Raw genomic sequence first — 9,164 nt, 5'->3', positions numbered from 1 at the left:
AAACTATCCAACCAGGAGCGAACTAGTAACAATGGTTTTAAATTAGACAAATTTAGATTTAGGTGCGAAATAGGTAAACACTGGTTTGAAAATAGAGTAGTGGATGAGTGGAACAAGTTACCAAATATCATCATTAACTCGAATACGCTAGATAGCTTCAAACACAGGTTGGGTCGATATATGAGCAATGGGGGTTGGGTTGAAAACTGCCCAGTATGGACCAATAGACCCGCTGCAGTTTCGACCATTCTTATGTTCCCCTTCCCATATCCATCACTTCCTTCCCCTCCTCGCCATCCCCTCCCCTCACCTCTCGCTAATGGCCGTCTTAACGATGTGTACACTAATAGGGTAGTTACTAACAGCCCTCTCGGTCAAGAATTGTTTTTATCAAGGTCATGTTAGTCTCATTAAGGTGATGGCTATTCCTGTTTGTTTTACCTGAAGTCATTTACCGCTTGTTTTATTTTCTTGATATATTTTTCTTGTTTATTGATTAATGTTTATTTCTTGTTTACCTCTCGCAGTATTATCAGTTTCTTGTTTATTAATTTATTCACTATCTTTTCCTTTTCTTTTTTTCGTATTTCTTGAGTTTTCTTCATTTTTCTTAAGTAACTAGCAATTTTTCTCTTAATTTTCGGAACTAATTTCTTGGTCTTTTATTAACCATTGTGAGGTTGGACTCATTTGATGAAAAATGTCACCACATAGTCCAACCTCACAATAAGAGAGAAAGAAGAAGAGGGAGACGAAGAAAAGGGAAGAGGATAAGGCAGGAGGGTAGGAAAAAGAAGAGGGAGGAGAAGATAGAAATATTAAACCATCGTCCTCAAAGGGTGAAACCATCGTCCTCAAAGGGTGAAACCATCGTCCTCAAAGGGTTAAACAACCGTCCTCAAAGGGTGAAACCATCGTCCTCAAAGGGTGAAACCATCGTCCTCAAAGGGTGAAACCATCGTCCTCAAAGGGTGAAACCATCGTCCTCAAAGGGTGAAACCATCGTTCTCAAAGGGTGAAACCATCGTCCTCAAAGGGTGAAACTATCGTCCTCAAAGGGTGAAACCATCGTCCTCAAAGGGTTAAACCATCGTCCTCAAAAGGGTTAAACCTCGAACACATGGAACAACCTTCTAAAAGTGAGTTCAGATAATTATTTAACACGACGGACAAGCGCACGCAGGGAATGACGTGAAGTTACATGACGGCAGACGGTGTAGTTGACGAACACTTGTCGGAAGAACACGGTGCGGTGAGGGAGTGTGAGTGCCCCAGGAGCTACCAGTATCTCGCCCGCCACCCGTTGAGGTACACGCGCGCTGCTCTACACATCCTCGACACCAAAGACTTTCCCACTGTTGTTGTTGTTGTGTGTTGTAAAGGTCTTGGTGATTGGACGGGAGGTAGTGATTGGATTTATTATGATGACTGTGTGTGTGTGTGTGGAATTTATCGATGGTGTTAGTGATTTTTTTTATGGTGATTTTTGAAAGTTTTCCTTTTTTTTGTGTTGAATGGTGTTTGTTTAGTGTTGATGATGGAGGCTGCTAGTGGCTGACTCCACCTATAACTCTATGTGGATTAAAAACTTTCCATCAGTGTGTTAATAAACTTTTACTTGTACTGTAAAGGGAAGTAAAGAAAAGACATCACCCTACCAAGAATTAATTTGTTTTTATTTCCGTTTTGAAGATCCGCCTTAGTTAATCATGGACTGGCAACTGACTGTGAATTTACCCAAAACAAACTAATTATAATCGTGTTTGAACAGTGATGATTGTTCCGAGTTTTTAATTGAATACTAATATATGATAATTGAAATCTCTGGTAAAGCTAGGCATTTATATTTAATTTTGATTGCAATACCTTAAAACGTACATATAATTAATTTTGCTAATAAGACTTCTATAAATAATTTTGCTCGTAGATATTTGTGATTTATTTTGCTAGCAAGATATTTGTCAAATATTGCTAGTATGATACCTATAATTAATTTTGCTTGTGAGATATATAATTAATTTTGCTAGTATTATAACTAAATGTTACTAGTAAAATATCTATACTTAATTTTGTTAGTGTAATATTTATAATTAATTTTGCTAGTAAGATATTTATGATTAATTTTGCTATTAGATATCTATAGTTAATTTTTCTTATATGATGACTAATTAATTTTGCTAGTAATATATCTATACTTAATTTTGTTAGTGTGATATTTGTAATTTATTTTGCTAGTATGAGTGTGTGTTAGTGGTATTGGGTGTGACTCAAATGGCTCTATGACTGCTGGTACAGTTATCGAGTTGTGTGTGTGTGTGTGTGTGTGTGTGTGTGTTGCTTTTTTCTATTTCTAACGGCCTGAGATTTTTTTAAAGAGTTTGTGAAGAAAAAGTTTGAGAATGTTAGTGAAGTCTCAAATAATTGATCACGGACACTGGGAAGAATGTAATTGATCACGGACACTGGGGAGAATGTAACTGATCACTGACACTGGGGAGAATGTAATTGATCACTGACACTGGGAAGAATGTAACTGATCACTGACACTGGGGAGAATGTAACTGATCACGGACACTGGGGAGAATGTAATTGATCACTGACACTGGGGAGAATGTAACTGATCACTGACACTGGGGAAAATGTAACTGATCACTGACACTGGGGAGAATGTAACTGATCACTGACACTGTGGAGAATGTAATTGATCACGGACACTGGGGAGAATGTAATTGATCACTGACACTGGGGAGAATGTAACTGATCACTGACACTGGGGAGAATGTAATTGATCACTGACACTGGGGAGAATGTAACTGATCACGGACACTGGGGAGAATGTAATTGATCACTGACACTGGGAAGAATGTAACTGATCACTGACACTGGGGAGAATGTAATTGATCACGGACACTGGGGAGAATGTATTTAACCACGGACACTGACCAGAATACTACAAGTGTTGTGATGGCGTACAGTGTGAATGTTACTCGTTGTACTGAGGTGTGTGTAGAATAGTAGAAAGGAATGAGTGTATTAAACTTATCTGTATGCTCACACTTATTAATACATTATGTATATAGTGGTGTTGTTATCACCTCTCTCTCTCTCTCTCTCTCTCTCACCACTGCCTCCCTCTCTCACCACTGCCTCCCCTCTCACCACTGCCTCCCTCTCTCACCACTGCCTCCCTTTCTCACCACTGCCTCCCTTTCTCACCACTGCCTCCCTCTCACCACTGCCTCCCCTCTCACACTGCCTCCCCTCTCACCACATGCCTCCCTTTCTCACCACTGCCTCCCATCTCACCACTGCCTCCCCCTCTCACCACTGCCTCTCTTCATCACATACTATGTATCACTAACTACTCAACCAGACAATTATCTCCCCCTCTCAAAACACCAAATATAAATTCACAGTATTTAACAAACAAGCTCTGCACATGGAGTTTTTAAAGTCAAGTAGAGGCGTTGGCGGTCCACACCTCCAGATAAAGCAGACAAACAAACAAACATGAAAGGTAAACAACCAGAGCCAGGCGAGGAGGGGGGGGGGGGTTGAGTCAGTTTCTTAACAATGGACTTTATGATATATATTATACACGTGTGTCTACCAGTGAGAAAATGAACAAGTGTGACTGAACATGTATGGCAGTGTTATAAGTACGACAGTAAACAAATATGATAATGATCAAGTATGACAGTGAACAGGTGTGATAGTGAACAAGTATGACAGTGAGTGTGACAGTGAACAAGTGTGACGTTGAACAAGTGTGACAGTGAACAAGTATGACAGCGAGTGTGACAGTGAACAAGTGTGACGTTGAACAAGTGTGACAGTGAACAACTATGACATTGAACAAGTGTGACAGTGAACAAGTGTGAAAACGAGTAGGGCAGTGAACAAGTGTGACATTGAACAAGTTTGACAGTGAACAAGTATGACATTGAACAAGTGTGAAAACGAGTAGGGCAGTGAACAAGTGTGACATTGAACAAGTTTGACAGTGAACAAGTGTGACAGTGAACAAGTGTGAAAACGAGTAGGGCAGTGACTTAATGACAGTGGTTGTCAATGTGAATTTTCTTTTCAGTTCCTAAAAAAAAGGAATAAAATTGAAAATAGATCGAAATGGACAATGACGTTCAAGAGCACCAAGAGTGATTAACACACCTCAACCGCAATCCCATCTTCAACCACAATCATCCCTCAACCAGAATCCCACCGTCGATCTCTTTCCCTTCAACCATAACCAATCCTCAACCACAATCCCACCGTCAACCATAACCTCACCGTCAGTTTCAGCCCCCCCCCCCACACCGCCAACCTCCATTATCCCCACAAACCCCACCAACCACCGTCAACCAAAATCCTTGTCAACTACTACTCCCAAACAACTAACGTCAACCACAACCAGACAGAACTGCTACCCTATCAACCCATCAATTCCCGTCAACCACAAGGTGAGACAATAATTTACATAATGATCTCATTTTTAGGGACCATATGAACAAGATTCCTATAATTAACCTGGATTCATACCTTTTTCTTTTATAAATACCTGTGTGTGTGTGTACGTACATAAATACATACATACTTATGCGTGCACATGCACCTCTCCTCAGTCTTTCCCACATATGAGAGAGATTTATGTAATGGAATACATATCACAGGTCATTCATGTTTATCTCCCGTACCTAACCTGACCTGACCTGACCTGACCTAACCTCTCATGCCGGGTGCCAACAACCAAGGTCATTACTAACCAGCTATAACTCATTCTGATGGCCACAATACTTGGAACATCTGGTCGCAACAAAAAAAAAATGGGTATTAATTGTCGACGCTTCATTATCAGAACACACACCCACCGCACCCACCGCACCCACCGCACCCACCACACCCACCACACTTAATACTATTTTCCCTATCTATCAAGTAATATAAATCTAGATATATACTAACATTTCCCTTTGTATTTTGTAAAATATAATCAGAACCTTTACAAAATATAACTCATCTATCTCTATAAACTACAGATATACTTTTTATCAAATTCATAACGTTATATTGGGATTTATTTTTTTTTCTTTTAGCTGACGATAAACCTTTCCATCATCAGTTAAAATATGGTAATGGAACGGCGTGAATTTTATTGAAGAGATTTACTTGTATATAAAAATAAAAATATTACAGCAATTTGAAATTTGAATGGGGGAAAAAATATATATATAGCCGTGAAAATGATACCGATATATACAGTACGTAGTTTATTCCCCAGTTATTGTAGTCGATCCATTCTGTTGTATAAGATTCCTTTTTTGAGTATTAAATAAAATCATTGTAATTTTATAACGAGGTGATTTGTTTGTTTAATATTGATCTCATAAGAAGAATGACACCCGTTTAAGACAACTTAAATACGTATTTTTTCTCTTTCCTTCTCTCTTTTTCTTCTTTAGTTCCTTCTCTCGATCTCTCTACCTCTATTTTTCCTTCTCCCTGAATCATTACGTCTCTCTCTTCTCTTTTCAATCTCTGTCTCTCTTTCTTTCTCTACCTCTTTCTTACCTTCTCTCAGTCTCTATTCTCTCTCTATCTCTTTACCACTCTTTCTCCCTCTCTGTCTCTTTCAATCTCTCTACCTCTTTCTTTCCATCTCTTAATCTTTCTATCTCTCTTCCCTTTTCTGGATATCTCTATCTCTCTCTTTCCTTCTCCCTGAATCCTTTTGTTTTATGCTTCATTTTGAGTGGACTCCCATAATGACTAATGAAACACAACAGTTTACTATCACAGGTGAGCAATAGTTAATTAACCTTTCCGTCAAGACATACAAATTGCCAACCATTGAAGAAATCTCAGTCTCCTCTACACTGACAACAGGTACAAGGTGGAGGACTTTATCTGTTTTGGAGGTGAGAGGAACAAGTTGTTGTCTGTTTTGGAGGTGGAAGGAGTTGTTGTCATTTGTAGGATGTGTGTTGGGGCGGCCATCTTCCCTGTCAATGGATTTGTGTTTGAAGTTGACAGAACGACAAAATCGATAAAAATATGGACTCTCTCTCTGTCTCTCTCTTTTCCATTTATCCCCCCTTCTTCCTATCTCCTCTTCTGCTCATCGTTACTCTTCCACTCTCACTTCGCCTTCCAGTAAGCAGACACTTCAATAAAAAAAAAAAAAAAACGTTCCACCATCCAATAAGAAGGCAGTATTTGCTGGACAAACACTTCTTATTGGTGATTCTAGACCATTGTGGTGCTAGATGGAGAGTGTCCATGTTTGTTATTATCGCAGTTAATATGTGGCCTCGTAACTCACTATGTATATGTATGATTTGTATGAATTAAACGCATATACAAGTATTTCATATGCAGGTATAGTACACACACACACACACACACACACAATGAAAAAGGTCAAGATCAACTACTGACCACAACATCCGCACCAACAACTAACCACAACAACAATAACTACAACTAAAAATGCAACCACAACAGAAAACAACCAAAAAGGAGGCAGCTGTCCGGGAGGTAACAGTTGATGGTAGCCATTAACTGTAGCCTCGAGGAGAGAGAGAGAGAGAGAGAGAGAGAGAGAGAGAGAGAGTTATTTAATTCTGTCATAGGACGTGACCGTTGACGTTATAATGTTATTACTACGCATCAACAACTCAGGTCCTTAGGCACTTAACAAGGTTAGTACAGTAATTACACTCTTCCATCAATTAAAAATTATGACAGAAAGAACTCTGTATCGTTGGATGTTTTGTTTTCGTTTTTGGCGTTCGTGAATCCGACTCTGAAATACGGATTCTATAAACAATGTGTCACCATCCATCCGGCCATGGTGAACTTCTCGCCTGGCAGGATTTATTTTTATATTCGCGTTAACTGCCCGAATGTAGCCGGATTGTGAGGAAATAAATATACATTTCTTATTGTTTTTATTTATTTATTTATTTATTTATTATTTTTTATGTGTGTGTGTATTTCTGTTCTGACTTTCTGATTGTCCTTTTATTTATCTCTTCCTCTTTATATATCTTGCTCTATTTTTCCTAGATATTCTTGTTTTCTGTTTCTTTCTATCTCATTCTCTTATATTTCTCTCCCACTTTTTATCCCTTACTCCTTCCCATCCTCTCCCTTTCTCAACCTCTCTCCTGTTTCAACCCCATTCTCTCTTTCCTTTTTCTCGCCTCTTTTACTCCTTCTTTCTTTCCTCTCCCTCTCCCTTACTCTCTCTCATACCCTACCCTCTCCCCCTCTCCAAACCCTCCCCCTCTCCCCCTCTATATATCCAATGTAATAATACCCACAAGGCTGTACATGGATATTTGACAAAGCTCTGGCCAAATACGTCTCGACCAGTGACTCAATTATTTTCATATGCAGATTTGTCAAAGAATTTTACCCCAGGCGCAAGAGATTTCCCAGGGGGGGGGGGGACCTGTTACCTTGATTATGATAGTAGCCGCCCCTAACCCAACCTTACCTCCGTCTCGACCTATTCCACTATCTCCTTTTACTCCTCTTCCTCTTCCTTCTCCTCCTGCTTTTCCCTTTCTTCGTCCTCCTCCTTTTCCCCTTCTACTCCTCTTCCTCCTACTCCTCCTCTTCCTTCTCCTCCTGCTTCTCCTTTTCCTCCTCTTCCTTCTCCTCCTGCTTCTCCATTTCCTCCTCCTCCTTTCCCCTTCTACTCTTCCTCCCCCCTCCTCTTTCTACTCCTCTTCCTCCTCCCCCTGTTCTTCTTCTCCTCTTATTTCCTAATATACCTCTTCCTCCTCTTCCACTTTCTAATTTTTTTTTTGAAAATTGAAACTTATTCATTTTACAATTTGTAGATTTTTTGTACTTTTAGCTGTTACTTCATATTATAATCTTCTTGTACCAGTAAAATGTAAAAAAATAGAACTATACTCCTTAAGTGTATCTCACCTATTTTTATACTTTTCATTTCTACTTTGTATATATATATACATATATATATATATATATATATATATATATATATATATATATATATATATATATATATATATATATATATATATATATATATATATATATATATATCGTTCTATTTTATCATTAATTTTAATATATATTCGTACTTTCTCTTATATTAATATATTTCCCAATGTTTATCACTACTTTTAATGTTTTTTGTCTACTTTTATCACTAATTTTACTATGCTGTCCTACTTTCTCGCATTAATATATTTTTATCGGGAGAGTTAGATCACAAATAACTATTTGTATATCGGGAAAGTGTTTACCATAGAGTGAGGGAAATGAGGGCAGGTGGAAAGACAAATAACAATGCTTTAATGTATATCTAGATAAAGTGTATTTTAGGAATAGTCAGGTACGTAAACCAAGGGTGGAATGACCCAGTGATTTTATTTTTACCCATTTCGAAGGACAACTAATCCTGTCCAGATTAAGTCTCAAGACCTGGTATGGTTTAATCAGATTTTGAGGAGGAAAAGAATATTGGATTTATGTATACGTATATGTGTTTTATTTTATTTTTTTATATATTTTTTAAAGTGGTAATGTATGATTTTTTGGAAGCTTAAACACTATTTTGAGAATTATTTTAAGTGAGATATTGTATATGCATTGTAAGGTTCTTGTGGTGTGTGTGTGTGTGTGTGTGTGTGTGTGTGTGTGTGTGTGTGTGTGTGTGTGTGTGTGTGTGTGTGTGTTTTCGTTATATTTTTCTTTTGCCTTGTGGTGAACGAGGGGAGCAGGTGCAGGTAGGGAAGGGAAAGGGGGGCTGTAAGAGGTAGGGGAGGGGGAGAAGTAGGGAGAGGAAGAGGTAGGGTGAGGGTAGCAGGTCGGCGGAAGAGGAGAGGAAGTGATGGAAGGGGGGAAGAGTGAAGGAGGTATAATGGATGAGAGGAAAAGGGAGGGGTAGGAGATAAAGTGAGGGAGGAAGGGAAAGGGGTGACCATTTGTCATAATACCTTTACCTGGTGAAGTCATTAACAGGTAGGGACGTGTTTAAGGCGGTCCACTTGGATGATTGTATCAACTGTGGGTGTGTATGTGTGTAGGTGTACACATATACACACAGAGCTAAGTGTCATTAATGGCCTCGGTAAAACGAAAACGGTAAATGGTAACAATTGTCTTATGTGTGGTTAAGGCCGGAC

At 38.8% G+C, this 9,164-nt stretch overlaps 1 protein-coding gene across 1 annotated transcript in view; it reads left to right on the top strand.

The window, feature by feature from the left end:
* Positions 1 to 4,094: 4,094 nt before the first annotated feature.
* The window catches only part of LOC121877348 (parathyroid hormone/parathyroid hormone-related peptide receptor-like), a 53,689-nt gene continuing 48,619 nt past the window's right edge, over positions 4,095 to 9,164 (top strand). The window contains exon 1 of the mRNA XM_042383070.1: positions 4,095 to 4,460. The gene's annotated coding sequence lies outside the window, so the exon portion shown is untranslated. The remainder of the gene's footprint in view (positions 4,461 to 9,164) is intronic.

Source organism: Homarus americanus, unplaced genomic scaffold (genome assembly GCF_018991925.1).
Source record: "Homarus americanus isolate GMGI-L3 unplaced genomic scaffold, GMGI_Hamer_2.0 scaffold33468, whole genome shotgun sequence".
NCBI lineage: Eukaryota > Metazoa > Arthropoda > Malacostraca > Decapoda > Nephropidae > Homarus > Homarus americanus.
Note: the sequence above shows the minus strand (reverse complement) of the source record. Positions and strands in the feature narration are given on the sequence as shown.